The sequence below is a fragment of the Bos mutus genome, chromosome 10, assembly GCF_027580195.1.
Source record: "Bos mutus isolate GX-2022 chromosome 10, NWIPB_WYAK_1.1, whole genome shotgun sequence".
Classification (NCBI taxonomy): Eukaryota; Metazoa; Chordata; class Mammalia; order Artiodactyla; family Bovidae; genus Bos; species Bos mutus.
In genome coordinates this window covers 60342071-60359480 of record NC_091626.1, presented here as the reverse complement: position 1 = coordinate 60359480, position 17410 = coordinate 60342071, and the positions used below count along the sequence as shown (strand labels likewise).

Genomic DNA, 17410 nt, shown 5'->3' with positions numbered 1-17410 from the left:
CATCTTCCCCTTTGGCTCGGTACCTCCAAATTGGGAAAATGGTATGTGTAGCCACATTGGAGTTGTTTTCTAAGCAGGAGTTCCTCTCGAGTCAGCTTAGTCTAAAACTTTTCCTGACCTTTTCTTACATCCTACTTTTTCAGGGCCTGTCCAGTTCTGGTTCTAAACAGGGTATGAATATGCCTTAATGGTGGACTGCTAGAGACACCAGCAAAATTTCTGTCCTTCCCCAAAATAAGGCTTTTAAATTCAAAGGCCTATGAGTGAGAAACTGAAATTCCATCATTATTCTGATTTCCCAAGTTTAAGCAATTGCCTTTTAGCTCAAAGCAAATAAAAGGGTCCAAAAGGCAGAGGAGAGCAAGTTCTGAGGCTAGAGATGGAAAGAAGGGACTAAAGAACAACAGGATATGAAGAAGGAATGCAAAAAGGATGAGAGCATCACTGGCCTTCCAGTGATGACCACTCCAGACAAGGAGTGGTCCTTGTCTCTGCTCCACTCCTCTCTGTTCAAGCTGTTACTGTGAAGAGCTGCTTCCGGCAAACAACCCATTGAGGGCAGAGGGCCTGGTCAGCTACGTCTGAACTTTGTTCAGCCACGTCTGGACTTTGTTCAGCCCTTCTGTGTTTATTCTCTCTATACCTTTCCCCCTCATCTGTCTCTCTCAGCTTTTTGTGGTGTCGTCCCTTTCCTTGCCCTCTCATACTCTTCCCTTCATTGCTTATATTTGCTCCCTATTCTGTTTTCCTAGCTTGTCCTCAGTCTTTCCCTTGGTCTCCCAAATCATGCCATGACCCACACCTACAAGAACAAAGGACAGCAAGAGGAAGGAAATCATTTCTTTCTAATTTATGGACCGACCCTTTGAGCCAAACTGATGCTCTAGTTGATGCCCCATCCTTGTTTCCTTTAGAGTTCACACCCAGTACCCTCCAAATTCCATCATCATGGAAGCTCTACTGTTTTCCGAAAGTGTAATCTTAGTCTCCCCCCTCCAAAGAAAAATGTTCAGTTTCATTGTAGAAGGCCACCGCAAGAACTAGTTATTTAAAGGCTGATTTCTTCATACACATCTTTTTCTTGCCTCTTAGACTGATGTCATCTCCCCAAGTTCTTGTTCCAGTGACTTTCTCCCCAGACCCAGTTCAGCAGACTAGAATTTCTGCCAGCTCCTCCACCCAACCCCAAGGCAAACGATCACGTGATGTGAAACATTCCAAGGACAACTCTGAAGGCCATGTCAGATGTTGGCCCTAAAAATGGAAAATCCTCATGGCCACTGTATTGCATGTATAGAAATAACAAATTACAGTGTTGTACACCTGGAACTGGCAGTGCTGTAGGTCAACTACCCTTCAATAGAAAATCAAATATAAATTAGAGAAAATTTTAGCAGTATGCCATAAGGCTGATGTTTTATATAGCTATTATTAATATAATTTATTAAAGAAAGAATATTTTTTAAAAACCGTTAAGTTATTTTAAAAAATAGACAACCTCAAAGTTTTATGCTGCCTCATACCAGGTGAACCCAAATGTCAAAATTCCTTACCCCATTAAAAAGCAAAGTTAGTTGCTCCACTGGACAGGGAATCCTTTGAGACCAAAACTCATCCATTGTTTCATTCATAATGCTCCAGTGAGCCTAGCGCATGGTAAATGCTCCATAATTGACTAAAATGATTTCTCTAAATATACCAGAAAAAATCAGGGTTCACTCTCTATAGTGTATCATCTAGATTTGGTGACAAATAGAGGGGAAAGCATGTGGTGCTGTGTGACACAAAGTATAGAATGAGTAGGATTTGATAGGATTTGATTGGAACATGAGAGGAGAGAAGGAAAACAGGAAAATTCAAGACAGGAGATGCCCCAGGTTGTGATAGACTGTAAGCTGGGCACAGATGCACATTTTTGATGATCTCAATTGCATCCGGGAATGGAGAAATCTGTGACCTGCAGATCCCTAAAGGAACCAGAAGTAGGTTTTCCTCAACAATTGTAATCAAGAAAGCTACTTATTAGGGAGAAAAAATTGTCTCAATATTGAGTTAAACAAACCATCTGCTCTCCTTGTGGTTCATATTCAACATCTATTAAATTCAACTGTACATTTTCTCCAAATTGAGTATCTTTTATGTCATTCTTTTTCCCCATAATAAAGTTTGAGTTTGGAGTTTAATTTACAGCCACCATGTGCTTGTCCTATTAATGGGCTTTATAGACTCCTGCAGCTCAAACCCACTCTCACTCTAAGGTCAGGTCTCAGGCCACAGCTTATGTGGGAAGTGTGGGCCCATCTACAGTTCAAGTTCTCAGCTACCGAGGTTTTTGATTTTCCAGTTTGCTATTTGCTAGGGGGGAATCCTCTCGACAGTAGCGGCTCTTTACAAAGTCAATTATCTTTACCATCTTTTGGACCAAATATAAGTAAAGTAACAGACATTTCTAGGTGGTAACACTCCCTAAGGTCTGACGGAAGGTCAGGGGTTGGAGTTTACTTGGCTTCTTGACAAGCTTCCTGGCAGGGGCCATCAAATATCCTAGTGATATTGTCAAGTTTTCCATTTAGCATATGGGGGCTTCTTGTCAGGAGTTCTGGGAATGCTGGCTCATTCAGCAAGGACAGGCTCAGCCCCTCTAACAGTTCACTCCTTCATTCATAAAGCTATGTATTGGAGCACCCACAACATGCCTGTCTCTCACTGCGCTTAGCAGTGGGCGTTTAAGAGGACAAAGTGTAGGAGCTAATGGTCATCACTGATAGATGTCCCCAGGGCTCTCTTCTGCTTGTGGCAGCTTCCAGAAGCTCTTCCTTCTTCAGTTCACAATGTCTACAGTTTCTATAGAAAATTTTTAAGTTTCTATATTGCCTGACTGCTTCCTGCCCTGTGTTCCTGTATTTTTTAAAATGTGCTACACTCAGTATGTCTTCAAATTTGGAAAACCTGGCAGTGGCCACAGGACTGGAAAAGGTCAGTCTTCATCCCAATTCCCAAGAAGGGCAGTACTAAAGAATGTTCAAACTACCAGACAATTGCACTCATTTCCCATGTTAGTAGAGTTATGCTCAAAATCCTTCAAGTTAGGCTTCAGCAGTACTTGAATTGAGAATTTCCAGATCTACAAGCTGGGGTTAGAAAAGGCAGAAGAACCAGAGATCAAATTGCCAACATTTGCTGGATCATAGAGAAAGCAAGGGAATTCCAGAAAAACATCTACTTCTGTTTCATTGACTGTGCTAAAGCCTTTGACTGTGTGAACCATAACAAACTGTGGAAAACTCTTAGAGATGGGAATACCAGACCATCTTACCTGTCTTCTGAGAAACCTGTATGCAGGCCAAGAAGCAACAACAGACTAGTTCAAAATTGAGAAAGGAGGACAACAAGGCTGTACATTGTCACCCTGTTTATTTGACTTCTATGCCGAACACATCTTGCTAAATGCCGGGCTGCATGAGTTACAAGCTGGAATCAAGATTGCTGGGAGAAGTATCAACAATTTCAGATATATGGATGATACCACTCTAATAGCAGAAGGTGAAGAGGAAATTAAGAGCTTCTTGATGAGGTGAAAGAGGAGAGTGAAAAAGCCAGCTTAAAACTCAATATTAAAAAAACCTAAGATCATGGCATCCACCTCCATAACTTCATGGCAAATAGAAGGGGAAAAGGTGGAAGCAGTGACAAATTTCTGCTTTTGGGGACTCTAAAGTCACCATGGATGGTGGCTGCAGCCATGAAATTAGAAGACAATTGCTTCTTTAAGTAAAGCTATAACAAACCTAGACAGTGTATTAAAAAGCAAGGATATTACTGTGCTGACAAAAGTTCGTATGGTCAAGGCTATGATCTTTCCGGTAATCAGGTATGGATGGATGTGAGAGTTGAACCATAGAATGCTTTTAAACTGTGGTTCTGGAGAAGACTCTTGAGAGTTCCTTGGACAGCAAGGAGATCAAACCAGTCAGTCCTAAAGGAAATCAACCTTGAATACTCATTGGAAGGACTGATTCTGAAGCTGAAGCTCCTAAATTTTGGCCAACTGACTTATTGGAAAATATCCTGATGCTGGGAAAGATTGAAGGAAGAATGAGAAGAGGGAAACAGAGGATAAGATGGTTGGATGGCATCACTGATTCAATGGACATGAACTTGGGCAACCTCTGAGAGATGGTGAGGGACAGGGAGGCCTGGTGTGCTGCAGTCCATGGGATTGCAAAGAGTCGGACATGACTTGGCAACCGAACAACAACAGTAAAATGTACTTAATATAAAAGTTACTGTTAGTGACATTTAGTATATTCATAACTATCACCAGCATTTAGTTCTGGACAATTTTCACTACCCCAAAAAGAAACTCTATTCTCTTTATAAACAGTTACTCCCCATCCTCTGCTTCTTCCCCTCCCACGACCACCCAGCAGCCATGAATCTGCTTTCTGTCTCCATGGGTTTGCATATATAGATATTCCTTAAAAACTGAATCATGCAACATAATAACCTATGTATGTGTCTGTCTTCTTTCATTTAGTATAAAGCTTTCAAGGTCCATCCATTTTATAGCATTTGTCAGTGATTCACTCCTTTTAATGTCAGAATAGTATTCTGTGGTATGGAATATACCACATTTTATCCATTCATCAGTTGATGGACCTTTGGGTTGGTTTTACTTTTTTGGCTATTATAAATAGTGCTGTTCATCCATGTTGCTGTACATGGCATTATTTCATTCTTTTTTATGGCTGAGTAACATTCTAGGATACCGATAAATCACATCTTCTTTATCCATTCCTCTGTCTGTGGACATTTAGGTTGCTTCCATGTCTTGGGTTGTTTTTACTTTGGGGCTATTAAAAGTAGTGCTGCAAGTTTTTGTTTGACACCTGTTTTCAATTTTTCTGATATAAGCCTCGAGTGAGATTGATGAATTATATGGTAATTCTAATTTATTAAGAGGTTTTCAAACTGTTTTCCATAGTGGTTGCACCATTTTACAGTCCCACAAACAGTCTATGAAGGTTCCAATCTTTCCACATCCTCACCAGCACTTGTTTTCTGTTTTTAATTATAGCCATCCTAAGGGAATGTGAAGTGGTACCCTCTTGTGGTTTTTATTGCATTTCCCTAATGGCAAATTATGTTGAGCATCTTCTCATGTACTTTTTGGCAATTTGTTTATTTCCTTTGTAGAAATGACCATGCAAGTCCTTTGCCCATTTTAAACTGTGTTTTGTCTTTTTGTTGTTATGAGTTCTTTATATATTTTGGATAATAGACCCTTATCAGATACATGAGTTTAAAATATTTTCTCCTATTCTGTAGAGTGTCTTTTCACTCTCTTGATGGTGTCCTTTGATGCACAAATGTTTTAATTTTTTTTTACTGAAGTATAATTGATTTACAGTGCAGTGTTGGTTTTGATGTACAGCACAGTGATTCAGTTACACACACACACACACACACATTTTTCCTTTATAGATTATTACAAAACATTGAGTATAGTTTCTTGTGCTACAGTAGGCATTTATTGATTATCTATTTTGAGTGTAGTAGTATTTATTTATATGTTAGTCCCGACCTCCTAATTGATCCCTCCTCTCCTTTTCCCTTTGGTAAACATAATTTTGTTTTCTATGTCTGTGAGTCTCTGTTTTGTAAATAAGTTCATTTGTATCTTTTAAAAAATAGATTCCACATATAAGCAAAAATCATATGATATTTGTCCTTCTCTGGCTTTGTTGTTGTTCAGTTGCTCAGTTGTGTCTGACTCTTTGTGACCCCATGGACTGCAGCACACCAGGCTTTCCTGTCCTTCACCACCTCCTGGAGCTTGCTCAAACTCATGTCCATTGAGGTGGTGATGCCATCCAACCATCTCGTTTTCTTTCGTCCCCTTCTGCTCCTGCCTTCAATCTGGCTGGCTTACTTCACTTAATATGATAATCTCTAGGTCCATCCATGTTGCTGCACATGGCATTATTTCATTCTTTTTTATGGCTGAATAATATTCCACTATATACAGGTAAGGAGAAGGCAGTGGCAACCCACTCCAGTACTCAGGCCTGGAAAATCCCATGGACGGAGGAGCCTGGTAGGCTGCAGTTCATGGGGTCGCTAGGAGTCGGACACGACTGAGCGACTACACTTTCACTTTTCACTTTCATGCATTGGAGAAGGAAATGACAACCCACTCCAGTATTCTTGCCTGGAGAATCCCAGGGATGGGGGAGCCTGGTGGGCTGCTGTCTGTGGGGTCACACAGAGTCGAACACAACTGAAGCGACTTAGCAGCAGCAGTAGCAGCATATACAGATAAATCACATCTTTATCCATTCCTCTGTCAATGGACATTTACGTTGCTTCCATATCTTGACTGTTGTGAATAGTGCTGCTATGAACATTGCAATACATATATCTTTTCAAATTAGAGTTTTCATCTTTTTTTGATATATAGCTAGGAGTAGAATTGCTGGATCATATGGTAGTTCTGTTTTTAGTTCTCCAAGGAAGCTCCTTACTGTTTTCCACAGTGGTTGCACCAATTTACATTCCCACTAACAGTAGAGGAGAGTATATTTTCCTCTGCATCCCCTCCACATTCCAGCCTTTATTATTTGTAAACTTTTTGATGATGGCCATTTTGACTGAATGAGGTTAATACCTCACTATAGTTTTTATTTGTGTTGGTCTATTGGAAGGAAAAGTTATGACCAACCTAGACAGCATATTGAAAAGCAGAGATATTACTTTGCCCACAAAGGTCTGTCTAGTCAAGGCTATGGTTTTTCCAGTGGTCATGTATGGATGTGAGAGTTGGACTATGAAGAAAGCTGAGCACCAAAGAATTGATGCTTTTGAACTGTGGTGTTGAAGAAGACTCTTGAGAGTCTCTTGGACTGCAAGGAGATCCAACCAGTCCATCCTAAAGGAGATCAGTCCTGGGTGTTCATTGGAGGGACTGATGCTGAAGCTGAAACTCCAATATTTTGGCCACCTCATGCGAAGAGTTGACTCATTGGAAAAGACCCTGATGCTGGGAGGGATTGGGGGCAGGAGAAGGGGATGACAGAGGATGAGATGGCTGGATGGCATCGCCGACTCGATGGACATGAGTTTGAGTGAACTCCGGGAGTTGGTGATGGACAGGGAGGCCTGGTGTGCTGTGATTCATGGGGTTGCAAAGAGTCTGACATGGCTGAGTGACTGAACTGAACTGAACTGAATAATTAGATATGTTGAGGTTTGTTTTTTTTTTCATGTATTTTTTGGCCATTTGTATGTCTTATTTAGAGATATATCTTTTTTGTTTGGTTGGCTTTTTTGTTTTTAGAAATTATTGCTTTATTTGAGAAACTTACTTCCAAATTACTTTTATGTGTTTTAAAAAGTCATAAGGAGCAGTCAAGAAAAAAAACATATATAGTTTCCATAGGAATAAGGACAAAAAAATGGGGTTGATGACTGCCAAATGATATTTCCTAAAGGAAAAAAGTGTAATATTTAACTTCTTTTTTTTTTTTGAGGTGGGGTAAGTGAACTACATACATCATAAATAAAATTTTCTTACTTTACAAGGAGGAAGGACTGTGATCCTGTTTTTGATGCATATTAAATACAAAAATCCACTGTTCTGATCAAGATGAGAGAAGAAACATCATTCTTCAGCACTTCAGTTCTCGCGCGATGAAATCCAAAGGTCTGTTGAATCCCCCTTTTCCATTCATGTACTGCCTATACTTTCTCTTCTGAGACACGTTTATGGCACAGGCATTTACAGAGCCATCCACCTTTTTCCCTTTTGTGGAGTCAAAGGAGGCAAATCCCATTAACTTCATCATTTCTAGTTCTTCCTCTGTTCTGTTGCTTACTCAGTTATCTCACGTTCTTTGCTCTTTGTTTTCTTTGTCCTCCTCATCTCTTCTTTCTTTCAGTCGAGAAGGGGAGAGAGATGTGGATCTGTGTCATCTTGGGGACCTGGAACGCCTTCTGTGCGGGGAGCGAGAGTGGCTTCCTCTCCGATCTCCCTTCCTGGACTGGGACCTTTCTTGGTGCCTGTGTTCTCTTTCCTGGGACGTGGACCTGACCGCCTACGCTCCCTGTGACCCATTTGGAATACTCCTCCAGGACCGAGAAATATCTATTTAGATCTTCTACCTAAGATTGACTTGGTTGCTTTTTTGATATTGAACCACATGAGCTGTTTGTACAGTTTGTAAATTACTCACTTTTTAGTCACATCACTTGCAAATATTTTCTTCCAGTTTGTAGGCTGTCTTTTGATTTGTTTATGGTTTTCCTTTGTTGTGCAAAAGCTTTTTCTTTTCTTTTTTAAAAAAATATTTAACTGGCCTGTGCTGAATCTTCGTTGCAGCATGCAGAATCTTATTTATTATTTTTGGCTGTGCTGGGTCTTCTTCATTACAGTGCATGGACTCTTTGTTGTTGCACACAGACTTTCTCTAGTTGCAGCAAAAAAAAAGGCTGCTCTCTAGTTGCAGTGTGAAGGCTGCTAATTGTAGTGGCTTCCCTTGTTGGAGAGCACAGGCTCCAGAGCACATGGGCTTCAGTAGTTGTGGTGCTTGGGTGCAATAGTCCAGGTGTGTGGGCTTATCTGCCCAGTGGCATGTGGGATCTTAGTTTCCAGACCAGGGATTAAATCAGTGTCCCCTGCATTGGCAGGCAGATTCTTAACCCCTGGACCACGTATGTGGGATAGTCCCAAGTATGTGGGATCTTTTAGTGGCAGCATGCAGAATCTTTAGTTGCAGCATGTGAACTCTTAGTTGAGGCATGCAAACTCTTAGTTGCGATATGTGGGATTCTAGTTCCCTGACCAGGGATTGAACCCGGGTCCTCTGCATCGGCAGCTGGGAGTCTTTATTTAGCCACTGAACTACCAGTGAAATCTCTGCTGTGCAAAATATCTTAAGTTTAATTAGGTCCCATTTTCATTTTTATTTCCATTACTCTCGGAGAAGGCAATGGCACCCCACTCCAGTACTTTTGCCTAGAAAATCCCATGGACGGAGGAGCCTGGTAGGCTGCAGTCCATGGAGTCGCTAGAGTCCGACACGACTGAGCGACTTCACTTTCACGTTTCACTTTCACGCACTGGAGAAGGAAATGGCAACCCACTCCAGTGTTCTTGCCTGGAGAATCCCAGGGACGGGGGAGCCTGGTGGGCTGCTGTCTATGGGGTCGAGCAGAGTCGGACACGACTGAAGTGACTTAGCAGCAGCAGCAGCAGCAGCAGACCAATCCAAAACTATATTGTTGTGATTTATGTAAGAGTGTTCTGCCCATGTTTTCCTCTGGGAGTTTTATATTAACTGGTCTCACATTTGGGTTTTTAATCTCTCTGAGTTTATTTGTGTGTGTGGTGTTAGAGACTTCTCATTTCACTCCTTTACATGCAGCTGTCCAGTTTTCCCAGTACCACCTACTTTTTTGCTTCTTGTTTTTTGGCTGTGTGGCACTGCTTGTAGGATCAGGGATGGAATCTGGGCCCACAGCAGTGAAAGCATGCAGTCCTCACCACTAGACTACCAGGGAATTCCCCCAGCGCCACTTATTGAAGAGACTGTCTTTTCTCCATTGTATATTCTTGCCTCCCTTGTCATAGATTAATTGGCCATAGTTGCATGAGTTTATTTCTGGGCTTTCTATTCTGTTCCATTGGTCTATTTTTTTTTTTTTTTCCATGCCAGTATTATACTGTTTTGATCACGTAGCTTTATTGTATGATCTGAAGTTGGGGAGCCTGATTCTTGCAGCTCCATTTTTCTTTCTCTAGATTGCTTTAGCTTTTTGGGGTCTTTTGTGCTTCCATACAAATTAAAAAATTTTTTGTTTAGTTCTGTGAAAAATGCCACTGGTAATTTGATATGGATTGCACTGAATCTGTAGATTACCTTGGGTAGTATAGTTGTTTTTACAATGTTGATTCTTCCAGTCTAAGAATATGGTGTATCTTTCCGTTTGTGTCATCTTCAATTTCTTTTATCATTGTCTTGTAGTTTTCTGAGTACAGGTCTTTTGCCTCCTTAGGTAGGTTTATTCTTATGTATTTTATTCTTTTTTTAATGCAGTGGTCAATAGGATTGTTTCCTTAGTATCTCTTTCTAATTTTTTGTTGTTAGTGTATATAAATGCAGATTTCTATGTACTAATTTTGTATCCTGCAACTGTACCAAATTCATTGGTGAGCTTTAGTAGGATTTTAGTATTTTCTATGTATAGTTTTCTGAGCTTTCCCAAGTGGTTTAGCAGTAAAGAATCCACCTGCCAATACAGGAGACACAGGTTTGATTCCTGGGTTGGGAAGATCCCCTGCAGAAGGAAATGGCAACCCACTCCAGTATTCTTGCTTGGATAATTTTGTGGACAAAGCAGCATGGCAGGCTACAATCTATGGGGTTGCAAAAGAGTCGAACATGACTTAGTGACTAAACAACACATATAGTGTTCAATTATCTGTCATCTGCAAATAGGGATAGTTTTACTTTTCCAATTTGGATTCCTCTCACTTTTTCTTCTCTAATTGGTGTGACTAGGGTTTCCAAAACTATGTTGAATAAAAGTGGCAAGCAAGCATGGGGATCCCTGTCTTGTTCCTGGATCCTTTCACCACTGAGTATGACGTTAGCTCTGGTTTTGTCATTTATGGCTTTTATTTTGTTGAGGTAGGTTCCCTCTATACCTACTTTCTGGAGAGTTTTTTTTTTTTCAATAAATGGATGTTGAATTTTATTAAAAGCTTTTCCTGAATCTATGAAGATGATTATATGGGTTTTATTTTTCAATTTGCTATTAAAAAATATTTATTTGGCTGTGCCAGGTCTTAGTTGCTATGCATGGAATCTTCAGTCTTCATTGCAGCATGTGAACTCTTAGTTGTAGCATGCAAACTCTTTGCTGTGGCATCAGTTTGATATTTTTATTTTATTTTTTAAATTTTATCAAAGTATAGTTGGTTTCCAACGTTGCAGTAATTTCTGTTGTATATCAGTGACTCAGTAATATATACACATATATTATTCTTTTTCATGTATTTTTTCTTTATAGTTTGTCACAGGCTATTGAATATAGTTCCTTGTACTATACACAGTAGGACCTTATCATTCTCATCTTCAGTTTGTTAATGAGGTGTATCACACTGTTTTGTAGATAATGAAAAATCCTTGTGTTGTTGTAATAAATCCCACTTGATCATGGTGTATAACCCTTTTAATGCATTGTTAGATTTGATTTGCAAGTATTTTTTTGCTTGTGGCTATGTTCATCATTGATATTGGCTTGTACTTTTCCTTTCTGTGTGTGGTGTATCTTTGGTTTTGGGCTTCCCTGGTGGTTCAGTGGTAAAGAATCCACCTGCCAATATAGGAGACTCTGTTCGATCCCTGGGTCTGGAAGACCCCTGGAAAAGGAAATGGCAACTCACTTCTGTATTCTTGCTGGGGAAATTCCATGGACAGAGAAGCCTGGCAGGTTACAATCCACGGGGACACAAAGAGTCTTGGACACAGCTTAGTGACTAAACAGCAAAAACAACAAATCTTTGGTTTTGGTACCAGGCTGATGGTGGCCTCATGTAATGAATTCTGAGGTGTGTGTCCTTTATTTTCAAGTTTTTTGGAATAGTTTCAGAAGAATAGGTATTAACTGTTCTCTAAATGTTTGGTAAAATTCACTTGTAAAGCCATCTGGTTCTGGACTTTTGTTTGTTGGGAGTTATTAAATCACAGATTCAATTTCAGTACTTATAATTTGTCTGATCATATTTTCTATTCTTTCCCAGTTCAGTCTTGGGAGATTTTACCTTTCCAAAAATTTATACATTTCTTCTAGATTGTCCATTTCATTGGCATATAGTTGCTTGTAAAGATTCTTATGGTCTTTTGTTTTTAGTTGCTGTTTTTTTAAAAAATTTGAATCATATCTTTTTTTGGGGCCACACCCCATATCATGCAGAACTTTTTCAATCAGGGATCAAACCCACACCCCCTGTAGTGGCAATGCAGTCTTAACCACTGGATCACCAGGGAAGTCCTCTCCTATGGTCCTTTGTATTTCTGTGGTGCTGGCTGCAACTTCTTTTTCATTTCTGATTTGATTGATTTGGACCCTTTCCCTTTGCTTCTTTATGAGTCTGTGATTCTGCCCAAAAGCTTATAAATTTTGTTTATCTTTCAAAGAACCAGTTTTAGTTTCATTGATCTTCACAAAAGTTTTAATTCTGATGAAATCCAATTTATTTTTTGAAAATTATTTGTGCTTTTGATATTATATCTAAGAAACCATGGCTAAATCTAATGTCACAAAGATTTACCCCTATATTTTGTTATGAGTTTTATGGTTTTAGCTCTTATATTTAGTTCATTTTGAATTAATTTTTGCATAAAGTGTGAGGTAAGATCCAGCATCATTCTTTTGCACATGGCTATCCAGTTGTTCCTACACCATTTGTTAACAGGACTATTCTTTCTTCATTGAATAGTCTTAGCATCCTTGTCAAAAATCAATTAACATTCAATTTATATTTCTGGAATCTTAATTCTACTTTATTGATCTATATATCAATCTTATTCTAGTATCACATTGTCTTGATTATTATAGCTTTGTAGTAAATTTTGAAACAAGGAAGTAAATGTGAGTCCTCCAACTTTTTTTTTTTTTTGTTTTTTGGTCCCCTTTCCATTCTGTATGAATTTTAGAATGATTTTTTTCAATTTTTGCAAATAGATCTTTGGTTTTGTTTTTTTAAAAAATAATGATTGCATGGATTCTGTGGATTGCTTTTAGTATTATCACTATCTTAACAGTTTCAAGTCTTTCAATTCATGAAAATGAGATGTCTTTTCATTTTAGATAACCTCTTTAATTTCTTTCAGGAATGTTTTGTAGTTTTCCTTGTATTATACACATCTTGGTTAAATTTGCTCCTAAGTATTCTATTCTTCCTCATACTACTGCAAACAGAATTTTAAAAATTAATTTCCTGTATGGACTGTTTATTGCCAGTTTATAGAAATACAGCTGATTTTTGACCTTGTATAAAGTTGATGAATTTAGATGAATTTTAGCTCTAACATTTTTTTAATAGATTCTTTATAGACTATTCTATATATAGGATTATGTTATCTGTGAATAGAGAGAGTTTTACTTATTTTTCAATTGGTTGCCTTTTTTTTTTTTCCCCTTACATGGTTGTTCTGGCTAGGACTTCCAGTACAATATTGAATAGCAGGGGTAAAAGTGAGCATCCTTATCTTGTTCTTGATCTTTAAGGCAAAGATTTCAGTCTTCTATGCATATGAGTATGATATCACTGAGCTCTCTCCAAGAGCTCACAGGCAGAGCTGCTCCTTAGGCTTTCCTGCTGGTGGGGGCTGATACCATCTCCTCCTGCCTTTAACTCCCATGGGGTCCCTAGTCTGTATAGCCTTGGTTCCCTTCCAAGCTCAACAGTTCAGGGAAAATCTTTTAGCTCCACGGCTGGGGACCAGCTCCTTACAGAGTCTCTGGTAGCAGTTCTGTTCCACGCTCTTTCAAAAAGTTTATAAAGACCTCCTTGGAATGGCACTAGGAGACTGAATAAATCTATCATTGCCACACCAGCTATAGTTCTCAGGCCCTCTCTGGCACTTCGTGCACTGGGGGCAATGGTCAGGCTCTTCAAAGAGAAAAAACCTGTAAAGGCCATTGGCCCACCGCTCAGTCCTACCCCAATCTTTGTTGGTCTTGTAGCCACACTTTCCACCACATTTTCATGTGTTACAGGGAATAGATCCCATGAACCACAACAAAAGAGGCATACAGTCTCTAATGAAACACACCAGGAATGGAATTAAGCCTCTCCCATCTTCAAGAGCTTCCTCAGTCAGAACCTTCTTTCCACAATAGTGAGATTCCAGCCAGCTTCACATCCCTCTTCAAAGAACTGACCCCCAATAAAATCCCTAGATGTCCAGCTTCCATCAGACATTTTTACAACCCTACATTGAGCAATCAGATGCCCTTCAAAAGAGATATAAGCAAGAGCAGGTTTTGAGATTTGAAAAGTAGAGAGAGGACCAGGTGGTACTAGGCAACTGAGAGGAAGACGGGGCTTGGATGGGTGTGAAAAGACTGCAAATAGACTTCCCTTCTGAATAGCTGGCCCTCAGGCCAACCCTGAAAACAAGATCCAAACAAGATCCAAATAAGTACTAGAAGTGATGTGTAAAAGAGACACAGTCTAAGAGAGGCAAGACTAGAGCCCAGCTGGCATGGCAGGCTTTCAGGGGAGTGATGGGTCATCTCTCCGTTCTAAATATCCTCCTAAACCCAAAATACCCCTTCTTGCTCCTTGTTTTTCTCCTCACTGCATCCCTCCAATAGACCAGAAGAGCCTGGATGGGACTTTAAGGGTGCCAGCACTATCACTGGGTAGAGGAGTAATGGCAGCCAGCGTTGATAGATGGTAACATCTAACTACACAGAGCATTCTGCTTGTATTGAACTCATTTTACCTGCCCTACATCACGCTGAGGTTGGTACTAATTATTATTTCATTCTTACTTTACAGTTGAGGAAACACAGAGATTTCAAGTAACTGGCCCAATGTCACACAGTTGGTATAACAGCAGGACTTGAACTCTGACAGTCTAGCTATAGCCTCTGACCTCTAGTGCCTGCGTCTTTCCATGGTGACTGGGAATTTCTCTGGCAAGATTTCTTTTCCATCAGTGTTTTCTTCCTTTCACTTTCCCTTCCATTTTATTCTTTTAGCTGAAGAACACCACTTTTGGTTGCCGCAGTCCTCCTGGGACAACATTTTCTCTAACTTTTCCCAGTCAACCCCTTCTAACCTGGACTTTGCTCTGCTACCTGCTCCCCAACCTCGAGGACTTGCAAACGTCTTTCTCCTTTTCCCTTTGAGCTGAGAGAACTGAAGAGGAGGTCTGATTTGGCAAGGGAGACTCCTTGCAAGGTCAGAGAGATACTGCGTGGTCAGCAGGATCTGAGCTCCAGTGTCTAAATTTCCTCCATGTTCTTGGGGGAACCTGCTCTCTTCCACCCTCCCTCCTGCTTTTTGATCACTCTGTCTCCTCCGCTATTACTCTCCTGGCCTGTGGCTCCTCCCACCCCCAATACCCATTTCCATTTTTTCATTGCTTTATCTGTTTTTCTCTGCATGTTCCCCTTCTCCTGATACATGTTCATCTCTGGAATATTTTTCCTCAGCTTACTTTTTCTGCATATATCTCACTGAAGTTATGTCTGTGTCTGTTTTGTGTGTGTGTGTGTGTGTGTGTCTGTTTTTTAATGCTGATTTTTTTTTTTTTTTGTCGGGTGAGCCCAGAGGGGAGCAAGAGCTCAGTAAGATTTATTTATTTATTTATTTATTTATTTTTAAAGATACTCCTATTCTCTTTTAACGTGGTTTAAAGGCCTTTGCCACTTGTGCCCTCCAAAGTGATGCTGTAGCCATAAGCACCTTGGCTCTTTGCTCTACCCTTTGGAGGTACCATTCCCTTTGCTAGAAAGAATTTGCCACCCTGAACCCACTATTCAGCCAACTCCCACTCATTTTTCTAGGCTCAAACACTGCTTCCTCCAGGAGGCAATCAGTGACCACCCAGGTGTCTAAGATGGGCTTCCAGCCTGTCTTTCTGCTGTTAAAGCAACAGTCATGTGTACTGCATTTGCCTTTTATCTTATATGTCTCCCCATTAGACTTAGCTCCTTGGAGGCAAAGATTTACTTCCAGACTTACTTCCTTTTAACGGAATAAAAAAAGGTCTCCAGTTCTTGGGCCTCCCTAGTGGCTCAGCTGGTAAAGAATCCACCTCCAATGCGGGAGACCTAGGTTCGATCCCTGGGTCGGGAAGATCCCCTGGGGAAGGGAACAGCTACCCACCCCAGTATTCTGGCCTGGAGAATTCCATGGATTGTCTAGTCCACGGGGTTGCAAAGAGTTGGACATGACTGAGCGACTTTTACTTCACTTCAGAAAAAAGGCTGCTTCTGGCATGCTTCCCTACCAACTAGTCTCTTACCACATCATTCTCTGAAACAGTGGCTCATTTCTGCTGATCTGGGGATTCTACAAGCCCAAATACTACCTGAGTCCTCCTCCAAGTCTTAAGAGGCTTTGGTTCCTTGGGGGTGTTTCTTCTGGCTTCTCAAGTCAATCTCTTGTTTTTGTTAATTAATCATGGAAGAAAGGTTAGGTGGAGGTTTTGTGGAGTCCTTCTTGTAACCACATTGGTGGCTCCACTTCTAGGTAGGAAACTTAGGTGAAACCACATATAAGCCTTCCCCACTGCTCTGTAACAATAGTGTGCTTTTCTCTAAGGGAGGCACCATATCTTAGTTTTTTCCTTATTCTCCCAACGCCCTGAAAAAACATTTGTGGAAATGTTTCATTGACATATATACAATATACATGTGTATGTGCGTGTGTGTATATACCTACGTACAGATTATCTAGATATAGATCTTCTACATAGATGTTTCTTTCATAAAATATGTATGTTTATATGTACATATCTATATATAACTGAGAAATTGTGAATTTGGGCCATAAACTGGATTTTGAGAGGACCCAGTCAGTTCCAACACCTTTAAATCTGAGCCGTGAAATTTATGTATTCTCTTAAAGGAAAATGTCTTCTCCAGTAGCTTTCAGCCAAAGGAAAACTACATCATTGCTAGCATTCTGCCTGTAGTGTCTGTTTCTTGAATGTTCAAACACTGGTTAGTCAATTCACATTTCTCTGCATGTTCCCCAATCCTAGAGAGGGAAATCTGAGCCACGGCAGATTTTAAGTTTCCTGTTGCTGGTTTCACCCTCAATCAGGGCACCCAGCAGGGTGCGCTCTGCCCTGGTCTCCCTCCTGGTGGTGGCAGCTTCCTTAGCTGATCTGCTCAGAGTCACCCTCTCCACAGCAGTGCCCTGGCTGAGTCCTTTCACAGACCTTTCTGTGCCCCAAGCCCAGGCATTCAGGAGCTCTCTTGAGACCCTTATGCCACATCTCATGATATCCTCAGTTGTCTTCTTTTATGTGATTTTCTTAGCTATTTTAGACATTTACTCTCCCACGTGATCTAAGATCATCTTATCTGATTTTGGAACAATAAACAAAAGAATTCTTGAGCTATTTAAAAAATCTTCCATCATAGCAAATATTTAAAGAAATCAAGTTCTCATTGCATGGCTAGTAGTTTTTGCTTGATACACTTAGTAGCTGTATCCCTAGGCGTAAATAAGTTTGTGACATAATTTATTCAACCTAGCTTCTTAGTGATAGTATTTATGCTTTCTTGTTTATATATTTTCATTTGACCATTCTTTAAATTCTTCAGGCCTTTTGAAAGCATTTTAAGTGTATTTCTTGTTCAACAGCATATAACGGGTTTT

At 40.2% G+C, this 17410-nt stretch overlaps 1 pseudogene; it reads right to left on the bottom strand.

Moving 5' to 3' along the window:
- Window positions 1-7667: 7667 nt before the first annotated feature.
- Window positions 7668-16021, bottom strand: LOC138989578 (U4/U6.U5 small nuclear ribonucleoprotein 27 kDa protein pseudogene; annotated as a pseudogene).
- Between the last annotated feature and the right edge of the window lie 1389 nt (window positions 16022-17410).